This window comes from Apodemus sylvaticus, chromosome 11 (assembly GCF_947179515.1).
Source record: "Apodemus sylvaticus chromosome 11, mApoSyl1.1, whole genome shotgun sequence".
NCBI lineage: Eukaryota > Metazoa > Chordata > Mammalia > Rodentia > Muridae > Apodemus > Apodemus sylvaticus.
This window is the reverse complement of record NC_067482.1, coordinates 90,105,565-90,122,635: the sequence shown is the minus strand read 5'-3', so window position 1 is coordinate 90,122,635 and position 17,071 is coordinate 90,105,565. Positions and strand designations below refer to the sequence as shown.

Sequence of the window (17,071 nt, the reverse complement as noted above, 5' to 3'; positions counted from 1 at the left end):
TCTGCCAGAGCTTTACACATGCAGAGGCAGATGTTAGCTGCCAAACATTGGTTTGGGCATGGAGTCCCCAACTGAGGAGTTGGAGGGTGGTTCAGAGGAGCTGATAGGTCTACAGCCCCATGGGAATAACAATAATATAGTAGTCTACCCATACACAACAAATATTCTCTTTAAATGCTGCTTAAGATTAAAAGTCTTTTATTTAATGCCTTGATGCCAAATATCAAAGGCAGAAGTCAGAGCAGCAAACAGTGCATTCACTCTTACACACCTAAAAATGATGAATGTTTCTTGTACCTCTAAACTGACTCAGAAATAACCTCATATCTTTAATTACTGTCTTAATAACAGAAAAGCCAAGTGATGTGACTAAAACATGAGATTATACACAATGTAGCAGTGTTCATATTGTCCGAACATATAACATCATATGCCTGTGTCATAAGCAACAGAAATTGTTCTGGTCAAGGTGACATGTACTACCACAGTTAAATCAAGAGATTTTTTTTTCATTTTTGAAACCAAGGAAGCATGGCCTCTATCAAACTGATAAAAATTGTAACAAGAGGGTAGATTATAAGGGAAGGATGTCACGTGAAGAAAAGTAGAAGAGATGTAAATAGTCAACAGAAAGGAATCTTTCATGCAAAATTGATTAAAACAAACTGAAAGTTTGAATAACAAGGAGGGAATTAAGTTCATTAAAATATGAGTGAGTGCAAAAGTTGGTCAGTGAGTATATCTTAGTAGTAGAATATTTGGCTAGCATGCAGAAAGAACTGGATTTGATCCTTGTTGCTGCAAAACAAAAGCACAAATATAAGCAACCCATAAAAATTTTATTAAAAAGAAGAGATGATATTTTTTTCTATCATTTGGGGGTTAACTTTAAAAGCGATTATTTTTATCCTGGCTTTGGCACCTTCATACATCTTTAATTATGTGTGTTTCTCATTCATAACCCTGCTGAACTTTAGACTAAATGTTATGAGTGAGTGAGGGTGGGGGGGAAAGAAAGAGAGAGAGAGAGAGAGAGAGGAAGAGAGAGAGTGTGTGCGTGTGTGTGTGTGTACATCAGAAGAGAAGTTATAGACTAAAAGCAATAAATATTAGTAAATTTTAAAATAAGATGAGTTAGGTATTTAGATATTTTAGACATTTCAAAATTTATTATATATCTTATGTTTTGCTTACAATTTAACAAATATTAAAAATATATTAGCTAATAATCACCAAAATATATTAAAATATTTGACCTGCATAATATTGTATAATTGAAAATTTTACATTTAAAATTTATTTTATCTTTATACATAGTTATCTCTATTAGTAGATGTTTGGTTTTTATTTTCTTAGAATAAAATAGAAACCTGAATAGGTTTCTATTTGTGTGATAAAGACAAAGACCAAATAAACAGTCTGTCATAGAGAAAAATGAGGAGGGGAAGGAAACGAACCAGGTCTCTGGAGGAAATCAGTTTACTGGATTCCTTCCCATTATTTGTTCAGCATGGATTTTTAATATAAATAATCCTGTACCACCTGCTCAGGGTTTATATGATCTACAGTGAGCTAGACCCTCCTACATCAATCAGTATTTCAAAATATGCCTCTGCAGACTTGTCCATAGTCAATAGAGGCATTTCTTACATTGAGGGTTCCTTTTTCAATATGACCATAGCTAGCCTTATGTTGACATAAAAATAAGCTGCATATACATTGAACTTGATTGGGATATACTACTAAATCTATCATTCAATGCAATTATACAGTTTCTGTAGGATTATTATTAGAGCTATTGGCCAGCATATTTCTTTCCATCTAATAGTGCTATGAAATATATAGCATTAGAACATTAAAACCATTTTTCCTCTGTTGTCTACATTATATGTATTACATCATATTGAAATTGTTGACCATGAATAGATTCATTGTATTGAGGAGGAAAGGCAGGCATCATCAGAAATTCTTGTTTTCAAAGTTTCCCAGAGTTGACGTTTATTTTTATTTACTGTGCGTTCATCATCTGCATATGTGTCTTTCATTATTTGCTTTTGCCTACAAAACTTACATTACAAAATTAGAAAATATATTTTTGAAATATGTCTCCAACAAAGATTAAATAGCAAAATATCTAAGCCATAGTTTTAGAACATTGGATTACAGAGTGATATGTCAGCATGGAAGTAAACATATACATAATAAAAGAAAACTTATGAACGTGAGGCTAATTGGAATTCAGGAAAATGAAAGTTGTATGTCCAAATGTACTGCTACATGAGTGAAAAGAAAATCCCTAGTATGAGGGAAAATATTTGCAAATCAATCATCAGAAAAGCAACTGATAACCAAAATACATAGAGAATTTCCAAAACCCTACTACATATTAATAAAACAACACAAATAAAAGGCAAAGAGCTTGGAGTTCCATGTTTACAAAGAGTGTTTAGGTATGGCCAATGGGCATATGAAAATAAGGTAAAAAGTCATACCTTGACCAAAATCAGTTACATAGGTGAATCATCCCTAGTAGACTGGCTACTATCAAAAAGAAACAAAAAAATACCAAAATTGAACACATACAACTAGTATTTGTGGAAACAGGAATAAATCTATAAGCTATGACAAGGACACAAAAGCAATTGTGTTTTGTTTGAGGAAATTACCACACCTCTGCTGTAGAAGATAGTATAGCATTGCCACTGAAATTGAGGTAGTAGAATCACTTCAAATGATTCCTCTTCCAATGATTTGAAATTAAGATCATAATGAGACATTTATGGAATTATGTACTTCAGTGTTATTCACAATCATTAAGACATTCAAGCAATCCATACTCAATAGCAGACTAAAAAAGAAACAAATAAATTAAGTCTGGTACATAAGGTATAACATTATTCAAATATAACAAGAAATGAAATATTGCAATTTAAGTGACATGAATAAGTTTTACATTATTCTAAGAGAACATATGCAGATTTAAGATAATTACTCTGTGTTTTCATTTTCTGAAGTAGAATCTGTCTATCTTTATATATATGAAAGTAGAATATATTTTAAATGTATGTATATGTAATGTATACATTAAAAAAGAGGAAAAAACAAAAGTTACTGAGGAAAGATTCAGGATATTAATGTTTAATAGGTACAGAATTCACATTCATAATTCAAGATGAAATGACTGGAGGATGATGATAATTATATTGCACTGTAAATATTCTTTAAAATTAATTAGTTTGCATTATATCCAGATCAAAGCTTCTTCTCTCTCCTGCCTTCTCAATGCTTCCCTTTTACCTCACTTACCCCCATACTCCATTTTTTTCTCCTCAGAGAAGTGGAGGCCTCCCATGGAAATCAACATTCTTTGATATCTCAAGTTGCAGTAGAAATGGGCTCATCTCCCAGATAGGGGAAAGGAGTCCAAAGGCAGGGCACACAGCCAGATGTAGCTCCTGCTCCAGTTGTCCAGGATTCCCAAATGAAGACTAAGCTGTAGATATGTTACATGTGTGTACAGGCTGTATGTCCAGCCCATGAAAGCTCTTTGGTTGGTGGTTCAGTCTCTGTGAGCCCCTATGAGCCTGAGTTCATTGATTCTATAGGTTTTCTTGTGGTGTTTTTTAACTCTCTGGCTCCTTCTACCTTTACTCCCCTCTTCCACAAGATTCCCCAAGTTGTTCTTATTATTTTGTTGTGGGTCTCTATGTTTCCAACAGGTACTGGATGAAGCCTCTAAGAGTACAATTATACTAGGTCCCTGTCTGCAAATACAGGACAATGTCTTTACTATATTTAGAACCACTAAATAGAAAAATCTGTTAAGAGGTTAAAATATTTGTCTTAGAATGGATTTTGAATCACATGTAAATGCTTTTCACAAAAAATTCATGTTATATGGTACACATATACTACAGTTTGAACTTTTAGTATTTTTCTTATCTTGCTGTATACTGATTTTTAGCAAGAAACTTACTGTTTGGACAAGGATGGCCTCAAACTGTGGCAATCTTCCTACTTCTCCTTCAATAGTGGCATCTCAAGAGTCCCAACATATCATGCTGACTATTTACCTTCTAAATTAGTGGTGTTTTTGCTTCTCCTTGCCTGAGTATTATGTATAATATTAGAAAATGTTTGTCTTCGTTAGTGTTTTATTTGACTGCAAAACTCATGATGTCTTTATTCTTAAAGCTGGGACTTCAGGACAAGGTAACACTTAATAAAAATAAAATAAAATAAACAGTATCTAATATGGCCTGGATTATGGTGTCAGAAGTTTACTCCATTATCATTATGGAGGTAAATGTGGCAGCATGTAGGCAGTAATGATGCTGGAAAAGGATCTGTGACTTCTATATCTTGATCTGTAGGCAGAAAAAAGTAAACACTGTGGGCCATACAGGGCATGGCTTGAAAATATGAGAATGCATAGCTTGTTCCCAGTGTGACACCCTTCCTCCAATAAGGCCACACCTACTCCAACAAAGCCACACCTCCTAATAGTACCTCTCTCTGTGGGCCAAGCATTACAACATATGAGACTATGGTAGCTATTCCTATTCAAATCACCACAATATTTATTTCTATTACATGTATTAACTGCATTACTTGAAAATCTTTGTGCTCATCATAAATATAAAGTCTCCTCTTATATTCTCTGCAACACCTGTTAGTCTTTTTTCTTAAAGAGGAAAATGAGGATTCATAAATTGAAATCACTTTCCAGAATATACAACTCAATATTACCACTTATATAACTCAATACTTTTCCATCTTTCCATTTATTTCTTCACAGAGTTTTATGTATGCTCTGTATGTTCAATATAGTCTACTTCTATAAATTGAATTGAAGCTGTGTAGCATTGCTTTCTAAACAATAAATATGACACAAAAACCTTTTTGCCTTTAAGGCATGACCAAGTTTATGGATGACAGAAATCTCTTGTGTTAGAAGCTTGAAATAATGAAAATGGAACTTTTATTCTGAGCCTAAAACAGGAAAAATCAAACTGAATTGCATCATGTATATACATCTAATGGAAAAATTCATGCAAAACTATTTGTCCTAGCATATCAATTTACTCCTCAGCTGTTAGTAAATAATTCCCCAATCTTTCTGTCATGTTAATTCTTGTCCTTAAAGAAACCATAATACTTTTTGGTTAGGCAGTTGGTGCTAGGGTTCAAACCCAGGCCTGCCTACCTAAAGTTAAGTTTTATAATACTGAGCTACAGCCCAACTTTGAAAATAGATGTTTATGTGTTACATTAAGAAGTGACCAGGGATGGAGAGAAGAAGGATTATGGGACATATGGGGAGGGGTGATCCGGGAAAGGGGAAATCATTTGGAATGTAAACAAAGAATATAGAAAATAAAAATATTAAAAAAAAAAAGAAGTGACCAGTAAAGCAGTGGTGGCACACACTTTTAATCCCAGCACTTGGGAGGCAGAGGCAGATGGATTTCTGTGTTCAAGGACAGCCTGGTCTACAGAGTGAGTTCCAGGACAGCCAGGGCTACACAGAGAAACCCTGTCTCGAAAAACCAAAACCCAACAAACAAAAAAAGAAGTGACCAGTCAAAAACAAGTTTTCTACAAATACCTCTTGCAAGGTATTTTTGAACCACATATTCTCCTGCACCACAGTGCTCCCTATATAGTGATTGATTGATTGATTGATTGATTGATACTCTTTACATGGTCTTATCTGAGCTTGATTAAAAGCATTCCATAATGCAGAGTGGTGGAAAATCAAGCACACAGAATGAGTGTAGATTGATAAATATCTAGGTGGTTTTCTCTCTGTTGTTAACCATTGGGATGCTATAGTATGATCCTTTTAACACTATACACCTTTGATCTAAAGTGAAGAAATACTCAGTTCATATAAAGTTACTGATTAAATTAGTAAAGAGAGAACAATACTCGCATGTAGTTCTAAGTATTCTGTATTCAGTTTTCCATGCTACACTGGAATTAATTTATTTATAAAGGGACATAGATGTGCCAGTGATGGTTGTACTCTAAATACTTTTTCAAACAGAACACCATGTTTTATAAAGATTTATGATTATGTGTGTATTTATGACCCCATGTGTGAGAACATACACAGATGAATGCAGGTATGTAAGAAGTCAAGAAGAGGATATTATGTGTCTCCTAGAATGGAACAAAGACACAACTATAAGCTGTCCTGCATTGGTGCTGGGAAGTGGATCTAGGTTTTCTGCAAGAGCAGTGTATGCTCCTAACCCCTTAACAATCTCTCCAGAATATTGATCTACATATTGATTACATATTGAAAGAGATTTCTCTAAGCTGAACAACACTCATTGTATTAAACAGTAAACAATTACCATAACATCTTTTGTTGGGCCAGAGTGTGGAACAGGAGTGGGATGAAACCTGGAGTGCAAAAAAAAAAAAAAGATTAAATAAAAATTAAGAAGAGATGTTTTTGTCTTTTAAATCCATTTGAAAGTATAAACGCACTTTATATTTTTCAGTACAAAATAGTGGCAGAAATAACATAAGGTTAATTGTGTTCTCCTTTGACAGTTACATCATAGAGCTCTACCTGTGGCAATTAATCTCAATTAAGATGAAAATTGTTTATCAGCAGTCTTTTCTGGAAATTACAAGTCATTTTCATAATTTAGGTTAAAGCTTATATATTAATTAAACCACATTGAGTTTGGCTAATGGTTTAAATTTATAAATATATTGATAATGAAATAATTATTCCTTATCTCCATTTCATGTAGCTAGAAACAAGGATTCTTACTACATATTCCTGAGCTATAGCTCATTCTTTATAACAGGGACTAATTTTAGAAAGTGATAAAGTACCAACAGTCTTCTTATTGTGAATTTGATTTTCTACTCTAATAATATCTATTCAGTATCCAATAATGATATAAACATCTTTTTCATGGATTATTAAAATAGTTTTATATTTTTCGGGATACGAATATATCAAAACTCTACTTTACTTTTACTATATTATTTGTCTTCTTGTTAGTGGGTTTCTGCCACATGATGACACACAGGACATGGGTACACATTTCAATGATTACTTCCTTGTTAGCTATTTTCTCACTTACTAACAATCTTTCAAAGTATAGAAAATTTCAAATCAAAACTTGTAATTTTTATTTTCTTGCATATATTTTGATGCCATATCTATTTTGCATTTCATAAGAAATTATGTCAGATATTTGTTCTTTCCAAAATTTTATTTTTTGTGTTCATTTGTAGATGTGTACAGTGCTTTTTTATATTAATCATATATCTTATACCATAACTTAAATAGCTTTTTATTCCTAATAGTTTCTAGATTCCTTAGGATTTTCTGTATATATGTATGTATGAATGTATATATATTTTCATCTCCAAATACAAGGAAGAATCACCTTCTTTTTGCAGTATAGATTCCTTTTAATTATTTTCTTATTTTGTTATACTGGGTAAAACTTCTGGGCACAAATGTTGAAAAGTAAAAGCCCTTGACATTACAGGGTAAAACCTCTAATCTTTCACTATTAGATATATTAACTTTTTACATGATCTTCTCAGAAGTACACCCTTATTTCTGGTGTAAAAAGTACTCCCCGGTGGTAGAGGGTATAATTAAAGGGTACAAATACTATATCCATGCTTTTATTCTTCATCTATTCAGATAATATGCTTAAAAATTGTTTTTGCTCATGCTTATCCAATGCAAAGTATTAACTGACTTTGATTTCTAAGTCAATCTGTTTCCCAGAGAAAAGTTTTGATACATCAAAATCCATTTTTCTTTTGCTCATTGCTAGTATTTTCTGAGAAATTCTGCATTCGTATCCAAAAGATATTTTGTTATTCATATCCAAAAGATATTTTCTTTTCCTTGTAATATTTAAATGTATTTTATAAGGGTAATACTTTACTCACAATTGGCAAATGTTCCTCCTGTCTTTTAAGAAAATGATGGGTAGAAGATGTGGGTTATGTATCTCTCTCTCTCTCTCTCTCTCTCTCTCTCTCTCTCTCTCTCTGTGTGTGTGTGTGTGTGTGTGTGTGTTCGAGAGAGACAGAGACAGAGACAGAAAGAGTGACTGAGAGAGAGATAGAGAGAGAAATTAGAAAGTGTCTTACACATACAAAATATTTTTAAAAATTTGTTTAGTTGCCAATAGTATCTGGTACTAATATTTTCAACTTTACATTATTTGTGTGTGACCTTTCTGTGTTGAATGTATCAGGGTAATTCATATTGTCAATTTATTTTTAATCTGATTTTGCAGTTTGTGATTTTTATAATTTTTCTTGTATCTCATGTATGTAGTGTATTGTGGCAGAATTGCTAATAATTGTTATGGTTGTTTTAATTTGTGAAAAATAAGTAATAATATTATTATTCCAGTTCTCTTTTTTCAGTAATTTGTTTATTCATTTTATATCACTAGTCCCAGTTCCCCTTCACACAATTCCTCTTCCAATTCCCCCTTCCCTTCTCCTCTCTGAATGTGGAGGATACTCTGGATATCTGCCCCCAATTCTGGTACAAGTCTCTGCAGGGCTTGGCACATTTTTTCCAGCTGAGGTCAGACAGAGCAGTCTAGACAGGGGAACAGATTCCACAGACAGGCAACAGCTTTAGGGATAGCCCTTGTTCCAGGTGCTGGAGGACCACAACGATCCAGATTAGTTGACTCTGTTGGTCGTCCTGTGGCCTTCCTATCCCTTTTGGAGCCCTCAGGCCATCTCCAATCTCTTCCATAAGAGCCCATGAGCTCCATCCAATATTTGGTTGTGTGTATCCAAATTTGTGTCAGTCAGTTGTGATGTGGAGCATCTCAGGGGACAGTTGTACTAGGTTCCTGTCTGTCAGCAAAGCAGAGTCTTATTAACAGTGTCAGTGACTGGTGCTTGCCATGGAACGGGTGTCTAGTCAGGTTGGTTATTGATTAGCCATTACCTTAGTTTCTGGTACTTGCCTGATTATTTCTTCTTTGTTTAATTTTTCAGTCTAGCTACAGCTAGTAAATATTATTTAGCTTATCACATAACCAGACTTATTATCATTGTTTGCAATACTCTGTGCATAATCTATAACTCCTGTTTCTGTTGTAATGCTGATTAATGCGTTCCTAGTCCTTGCTATGTGGTTAATGTTGACATACTTTCTCAATTAATTCAAAATGGAGAATCATTCCTTCACTCCTATGTATTGCTGTCTTTAGTAGGAGATTTGTACAAGTCTTTGTCTTTCCTTTTTTCTTTTCTTTTCTTTTTTTTTTCAAGACAGGGTTTCTCTGTATAGCCCTGGCTGTCCTGGAACACATTTTGTAGACCAGGCTGACCTCAAACTCAGAAATCTGCCTGCCTCTGCCTCCAGGGTGCTGGGATTAAAGGTGTGTGCCACCACTGCCTGGCCTGTACAGGTCTTTCCTAATATAGGCATCTATAGAAACATGGTGTTTTTCTAGTTCATCCATATCTCCCCCAGTTTTAGCACACCATGTACCACTGTCAATTATGTCAAAGTATTTTCTGATTTCCTGATTGATACCATCTTTGATATAGTTATATCATTTTTGCTAAGTGTGTTTCTATAAAGTTTTCCTATTTCACTGTTTTGTAATATAACTCATTTGTGTTAGGAAAGGGTATTTTGCCTTATTTCGAATGTTGCAAATTTGTTTATATTTCCTTTGTGGATTGTAATACTTCTTCAGAAGAAAGTTTTTTGAATGCATTTTCCTGGGAGATGGGAACAAATATCTATTGATACCAAGTAGGGCACCAATGACAGCCCAAGAAATTATTCTGCCCTAGTACAAATTGGTGAGTCAGTGACCAATCAAGGAAGCAACACTCGCTTTTCCTTAATATCTCCTAATTTCAATGAACTCAGTTCCCCAATATGAAGACACAGAAAAAAAGTCTGGATACATAAACAGGACCCAACATTTTGCTGCATACAAGAAACCCACATCAATGAAAAAGACAGACACTACCTCAAAGTAAAGGCTGGAAAACAAATTTCCAAGCAAACAGTGCCAAGAAACAAGCTGGAGTAGCCATTATAATATCAAATAAAATTGACTTTCACCCTAAAGTTATCAAAAAAGATAAGTAAGGGCACTTCATACTCATCAAAGGAAAAACATGAAAAAGAACTCTCATTCCTGAATATCTAAACTCCAAATGCAAGGGCACCAACATTCATACAAGAAACTTTACTGACACTGAAAGCACATATTACTCTTCATACAATAATAGTGAGAGACTTTAACACCGTAATATCATCAATAGGCAGATCTAGGAAACAGAAACTAAACAGAGACAGTAAAACTAACAGAAGCTATTATCCAAATGAATTTAACAGATATCTGTAGAACATTTTATGCTAAAACAAAAGAATATACCTTCTCAGCAACTCATGGTACCTTCTTCAAGACTGACCATAAAACAAAAAACAGTTCTTGACAGATACAAGCAGAATGAAATAATCCCATGCATCCTATCAGATCACCACAGATTAAGGCTGATCTTCAATAACATCAAAACCAATTGAAAGCCCATATATGCATGGAAGCTGAAAATTTCTACTCAATGAAAACTTGGCCAAGGAATATATAAAGAAAGAAGTTAAAGGCTTTTTAGAATTTAATGGAAATGAATTCACAATATACGCAAACTTTTGGGTCACAATGAAAGCAGTGCTAAGAAGAATCCTCATAGCTCTGAGTGCCTCCAAAAAGAAACTGCAAAGAGCATTCACTAGCAGTTTAACAGCCTAACTAAAGGCTCTAGAGAAAAGAAGCAAATACACTCAAAAGGAGTAAATGACAGGAAATAATCCAACTCAGGGATGAAATCAAACAAGTAGAACTAAAAAGAACTATCAAAAAAATCAACCAAACTGTGTGTGTGTGTGTGTGTGTGCGCGCGCGCGCAAGCAAATCAATAAGACAGATAAACCCTTAGCCAGATTAACCAGGGGGCAGAGAGGCAGTATCCAAATTAAGAAATTCAGAATTGAAAAAGGAGACATAACAACAGAAACTGATGGAAGCAAAAAAAATAAAAAAAAATAAAAAAAAATAAAAAAAAAACCCAAACAAAAAAACAAACAAACAAACAAAAAAACACATCAGATCATACTATGAAAATATTTATTCAACATAGTTGGAAAATCTGGATGAAATGGAGAATTTCCTAGACAGATACCAGGTACTAAAACTAAATCAGGACCAGATAAATAATCTAAACAGCCCCATAACCCCTAATCAAATAGAAGCCATCATTAATAGTATGCCAACCAAGAAAAGCCCAGGACCAGATGTGTTTAGTGCAGAGTTCTATGAGACCTTCAAAGAAGACCTAATACCAATACACTTCAAACTATTACACAAATAGAGACCATAGGATCACTATCCATTTTGTTCTATGAGGCAACAATTACTCTGATACATAAGCCATACAAAGCCCCTACAAAGAAGGAGAATTTCAGACCAATTTCCCTTAGGAATATCAATGTAAAAATAATCAATAAAATTCTTGCCAACCAAATACAAGAACACATCAAAATGATCATCCACCATGATCAAGTAGGCTTCATCCCAGGGATGCAGAGATAGTTCAGTATAAGGACTTCTATCAATGTAATCCACTATATAAACTCAGAGAATAAAACCACTATCATCTCATTGTATGCTGAAAAAACAGTTGACAAAATGCAACACTTCTTCATGATAAAAGTCTTGGAAAGATATGGAATTTAAGGCCCATATATAAACATAGTAAAAGCAATATACAGCAAACATGTAGAACATCAAATTAAATGGAGAGAAACTCAAAGGAATCCCACTGAAATCATGGACTAGAAAAGGCTGCCCACTCTCTACATACCTATTCAATATAGTACTTGATGTCTTAGACAACAAAAAGAGGTCAAAGATATAAATTAGAAAGGAAGAAGTCAAAATATCATTATTTATAAATGATATGATAGTATTCTTAAGTGGCCCCCAAAATTCCACCAGAGAACACATAAACCTGATTAACAACTTCAGCAAAGTGACAGTACACAACATTAACTCAAACAAATCAGTGGCCTTCATCTATTCAAAAAATAAACAGGCTGAGAAAGAAATTAAGGATACAATTCCCTTCAAAATAGTCACAAATTATATGAATACTTTGGTGTGACTCAAACTAAACAAGTGAAAGGTCTGTATGACAAAATTTTCAAGTTTTTGAAGAAAGAAATGGAAGATATCAGAAATTGGGAAGAACTCCCATACTCATGGTTTGGCAGAATTAATACAGTAAAAATGGCCATCTACCCAAAAGCAATCTACAGATTCAATGCAATCCCCATCAAGGGGAAGTTGAGAATTCCCTGTTTAGCTCTGTACCCCATTTTTAAATAGGATTATTTGATTCTCTGGAGACGAACTTCTTAAGTTCTTTGTATGCATTGGATATTAGCACTCTATCACATGTAGGGTTAGTAAAGATCTTTTCCCAATTTGTTGGTTGTCATTTTGTCCTATTGACTATGTCCTTTGCCTTACAGAAGCTTTGAAGTTTTATGAGGTCCCATTTGTCGATTCTTGTTCTTAGAGCATAAGCCATTGATGTTCTGTTCAAAAACTTTTCCCCTGTGCCCATGTGATCAAGGCTTGTCCCCACTTTCTCCTCTATAAGATTCAGTGTGCCTGACTTTATGTGTAGATCTTTGATTCACTTGGACTTGAGCTTTATACAAGGAGATAAGAATGGGTCAATTTGAATTTTTCTGCAGACTAACTGCTATTTGAATCCACATTTCTTGAAAATGGTGCCTTTTATCCACTGGATCTTTTTAGTCCTTTGTCAAAGATCAAGTAATCATAGGTGGGTCGTTTCATTTCTGGGTCTTCAGTTCTATTCCATTGATTTACCAGCCTGTCACTGTACCAATACCATGCAGTTTTTTATCACGATTGCTCTGTAACACAGTTTGAGGTCTGGGATACTGATTCCACCAGAAATTCTTTTTTTTTAACTTGTTTTTATTATTATTATTATTATTATTTTATTTTTTCTTTTTCTTCCAAATTTCTTTTTTTTTATTCGATATATTTTTTATTTACATTTCAAATGATTTCCCCTTTTCTAGCCCCCCACTCCCCGAAAGTCCCGTAAGCCCCATTCTCTCCCCCTGTCCTCCCACCCACCCCTTCCCACTTCCCCGTTCTGGTTTTGCCGAATACTGCTTCGCTGAGTCTTTCCAGAACAGGGGGCCACTCTTCCTTTTGCCATCTAGTTCTCACTGGTGTTAGTTGGTCTTGTCAATGCTGGACTCACCAGTACAAGCTGCTCCTTCCCAGGTGGCCTCTGGTGCACAGCTTACCTCCTGCACTGCCTGTAGACCGAGTGCTGTGGCCCAGGCTGCTCAGATCCCAAAGCAGGCACCTGAAGGCTCCTGCTTGGGCCTGCTGGATTCACCAGAGCACACCGACTTCTCCCCCGCTGGCTGCCCGGAAGCCCCTCTTGCCTCTTGCAGGACCTGGAGATGTGGTGTTGCCGCCCAGGCTGATCTGGATCCGGAAGGTCTGAGAGAAGTCTTAGGGCTACCGCCAGCGGCCTGAGGACTGAAGCCTAAGCTCCTTGCCACAGGACCCCAGAAATTCTTTCATTGTTGAAAATAGTTTTATTTATCCTGACTTTTTTGATATTCCAGATGATTTTGAGAATTACTCTTTCTAACTCTATGAAGAATTGAGTTGGAATTTTGATGGGGATTGCACTGAATCTGTAGAATGCTTTTGGCCAGATGGCCATTTTTAATATATATTAATATAATAAAATTGGATTACATGCCAATCCAGGATCATTGGAGATCTTTCCATCTTCTGTGGTCTTCGATTTCTTTCTTCAGAGACTTGAAGTTCTTGTCATACAGATCTTTCTCTTGTTTGGTTAGAGTGACACCAAAATACTTATATATTCTCGTGACAGTTGTGAGGGGTCTTATGTCCATAATTTCCAATATAAAATTATTAAATTTACTTTATTATTTAAGAATTTCCTACATGATGTTTCTCTGACATCTGAAGTTCTTCAGGTGACAATTCTTTGTTTAACTCTGTGCCCCATTTTTAATAGGGTTATTTGGTTTTCTGGGGTCTAACTTCTTGAGTTCTTTGTATATATTGAATATTAGCCCTCTATCTGATGTAGGGTTGGTGAAGATCTTTTCCCAATTTGTTGGTTGCCAATTTGTCCTTTTGATGGTGTCCTTTGCTTAAAAGAATCTTTGTAATTTTATGAGGTTCCATATGTCAATTCTTGATCTGAGAGCATATGCTATTGGTTTTCTGATCAGGAAATTTCCCCCTGTACCTATGTCCTCAAGGGTCTTCCCCAGTTTCTTTTCTATTAGCTTCAGAGTGTCTGGCTTTATGTGGAGGTCCTTGATCCATTTGGAGTTGAGCTTAGTACAAGGAGACAAGGAAGGATCAATTTGCATTCTTCTGCATGCTAACCTCCAGTTGAACCAGCACAATTTTTTGAAAAGGCTATCTTTTTTTCCATTAGATGTTTTCAGCCCCTTTGTCGAAGATCAAATGGCTATAGGTGTGTGGATTCCTTACTGGATCTTCAATCCTGTTCCATTGATCACCTGCTTGTCACTGTATCAATAGCCACCAGGGAAATGCAAATCAAAACAACCCTGAGATTTCATCTTACACCAGTCAGAATTGCTAAGATTAAAAACTCAGAAGACAGCAGGTGTTGTTGAGGATGTGAAGAAGAGGAACAGTCCTCCACTGCTGGTGGGGTTGCAAATTAGTACAAACACTCTGGAAATCAGTCTGGCGGTGCCTCAGAAAACTGGGCACGTCACTTCCATAAGATCCTGCTATACCACTCCTGGGCATATACCCAGAGTACTCCCCAGCATGTAATAAGGATATATGCTCCACTATGTTCATAGCAGCCCTATTTATAATAGCCAGAAGCTGGAAAGAACCCAGGTATCCCTCAACAGAAGAATGGATGCAAAAAATTTGGTATATATCCACAATGGAGTACTATTCAGCCATTAGAAACAATGAATTCCTGAAATTCTTAGGCAAATGGATGGAGCTGGAGAACATCATACTAAGTGAGGTAACCCAGTCTCAAAAGATCAATCATGGTATCTACTCACTAATAAGTGGATATTAGCCTGGAAATCTGGAATACCCAAAACATAATCCACACATCAAATGAGTACAAGAAGAATGGAGGAGTGGCCCCTGGTTCTGGAAAGACTCAGTGTAGCAATATAAGGCAAAACCAGAACAGGGAAGTGTGAAGGGGTGGGTGGGAGAACAGGGGGAGAGGAAGGGGGCTTATGTGACTTTCGAGGAGTGGGGGGACAGAAGGGGGGGAAATCATTTGAAATGTAAATAAAAAATATATCGAATAAAAAATATAGTTAAAAAAATAATTTCCTACATGAATACAATAAAATTTGATTATTATATCACCATTTCCTTCCTGAATTTCTTCTGTCTGCCTGTTCCTTCTTCTACTGTTAATTTTTTTCTGATAATTCCCAAAGTCCAGTTAAGGCTGCCCATGTGACATGTATGTGTGTTCCAGTTAATAATGGGAAACCTACCAGTGTCATCCTCCGTAAGAATGATGTTCTTTTCCCCAGAACCCATCAACTTCCCAGGGGTCTTCAACAAGCAGTCGACCTGGTAATCATTATTTCTTTGAAGAAATTTTAGCTTTCTTCTATCAATCCTGTAGTCAGAAATTCCTATATAGAAAGGTTAGTTTCATTGTTGTTGCAGTCCAGATTTTTAAGATGTCTGGTTTTACTTACTACTTTAAATTTAAGTTTGCTTTGTATTTGCTCAGTTGGACTAAATTGATTTAGCCTATTTTCTCGCTCACTGATACTTTATTATGTTTTGTCTACTCTCTTTGGATTCCAATAATGTTTTTCATTTACTGTAACTTTAAGTCTTGAGTTAATTTTCAGTTGTTTCTTACAATTCTCTCACTGCCTTTATTTCTGATATCTATTGTAATATCTTTTATTTCTTTAAAAATTAATATAATTTATTTTTTGTGAAGCCATTTTTTAAGTATCCATTTTTAAGAATCTATTTGTTTTTATGTATAGATTTGCCTTGCTTGTATATATGTATATGTTGGTGCCTGTGGAGACCAGAAAAGGACATTGTGTCCATGTTTCCAGATTGGATGGTTGTAAGCACCAATGTGGGTATTAGAAACTGAGTCTTGGGACCATGGCAAGCATGGAACCACCTGTGAGGTACTCTATCCGGGCAAACATCTGTGTAACTTGGAGTCGGCCCTGAAAATTGGCACCAACACCTAGAATGGTTCCATCTTTTCTTTGCTGGCTGCCTGCCTGAGGAATAGCAGCGAGAATGGCATGATTCCTGTGGTGTCAATGCTGAGAGAAACAGAGTCCCACTTACTTCCAGATATGGGAGCTGTTGTCACCTGTAAGGTCTCTTGCATAAAATCTCATTTTGCCAAAGTATACATCCTGTATGTGGGATCTACACAGGTTAAAAACACTTTTCAAGAAACTAGCCACAATGGAGTTATCCAAACAACTGAAAAAGACAAAGTAGAAATTTACAAGAGTTTCTGGCCAGGTGACATAGATTTGTCCAAAGTTATCTCCCTAGGTGATATACAGTCCAATTAACTGCTTACTATAGCTGAAAATGAGTTAGGAATTGTGGTGGACCATAGTGAGTCAGGTTTCCAGGTGGTTCCCATCAACAGGTATGAGATACAGTAGCCAAAGATCCACACTAAGAAGTCTGAAAAGTAGCCAGAGTATAGTTTTTGTTCCTACAAATGTAAGCTTACTGTAGCCCAAAGAGGGATTCAGCTATTTCTAAAGGTATTTCTAAAAGTACATGTATGAAAAAACACATCAAGATGCCATGGTCTTTATTAAGGTACCTGCAGTGAGCTAGTAACCATCTGTTGAAACAATGTGCCTGAAATATATTTGTGCCGTAATGAACAACCAAGGCTCCTGCAGCTG

The 17,071-nt window shown here is 35.4% G+C and overlaps 1 pseudogene; it reads left to right on the top strand.

Annotated features, from left to right (window-relative positions):
* The first annotated feature begins 16,301 nt into the window (after positions 1-16,301).
* On the top strand, positions 16,302-16,852 carry LOC127696795 (exosome complex component CSL4-like; annotated as a pseudogene).
* The last annotated feature ends 219 nt before the right edge of the window (positions 16,853-17,071 follow it).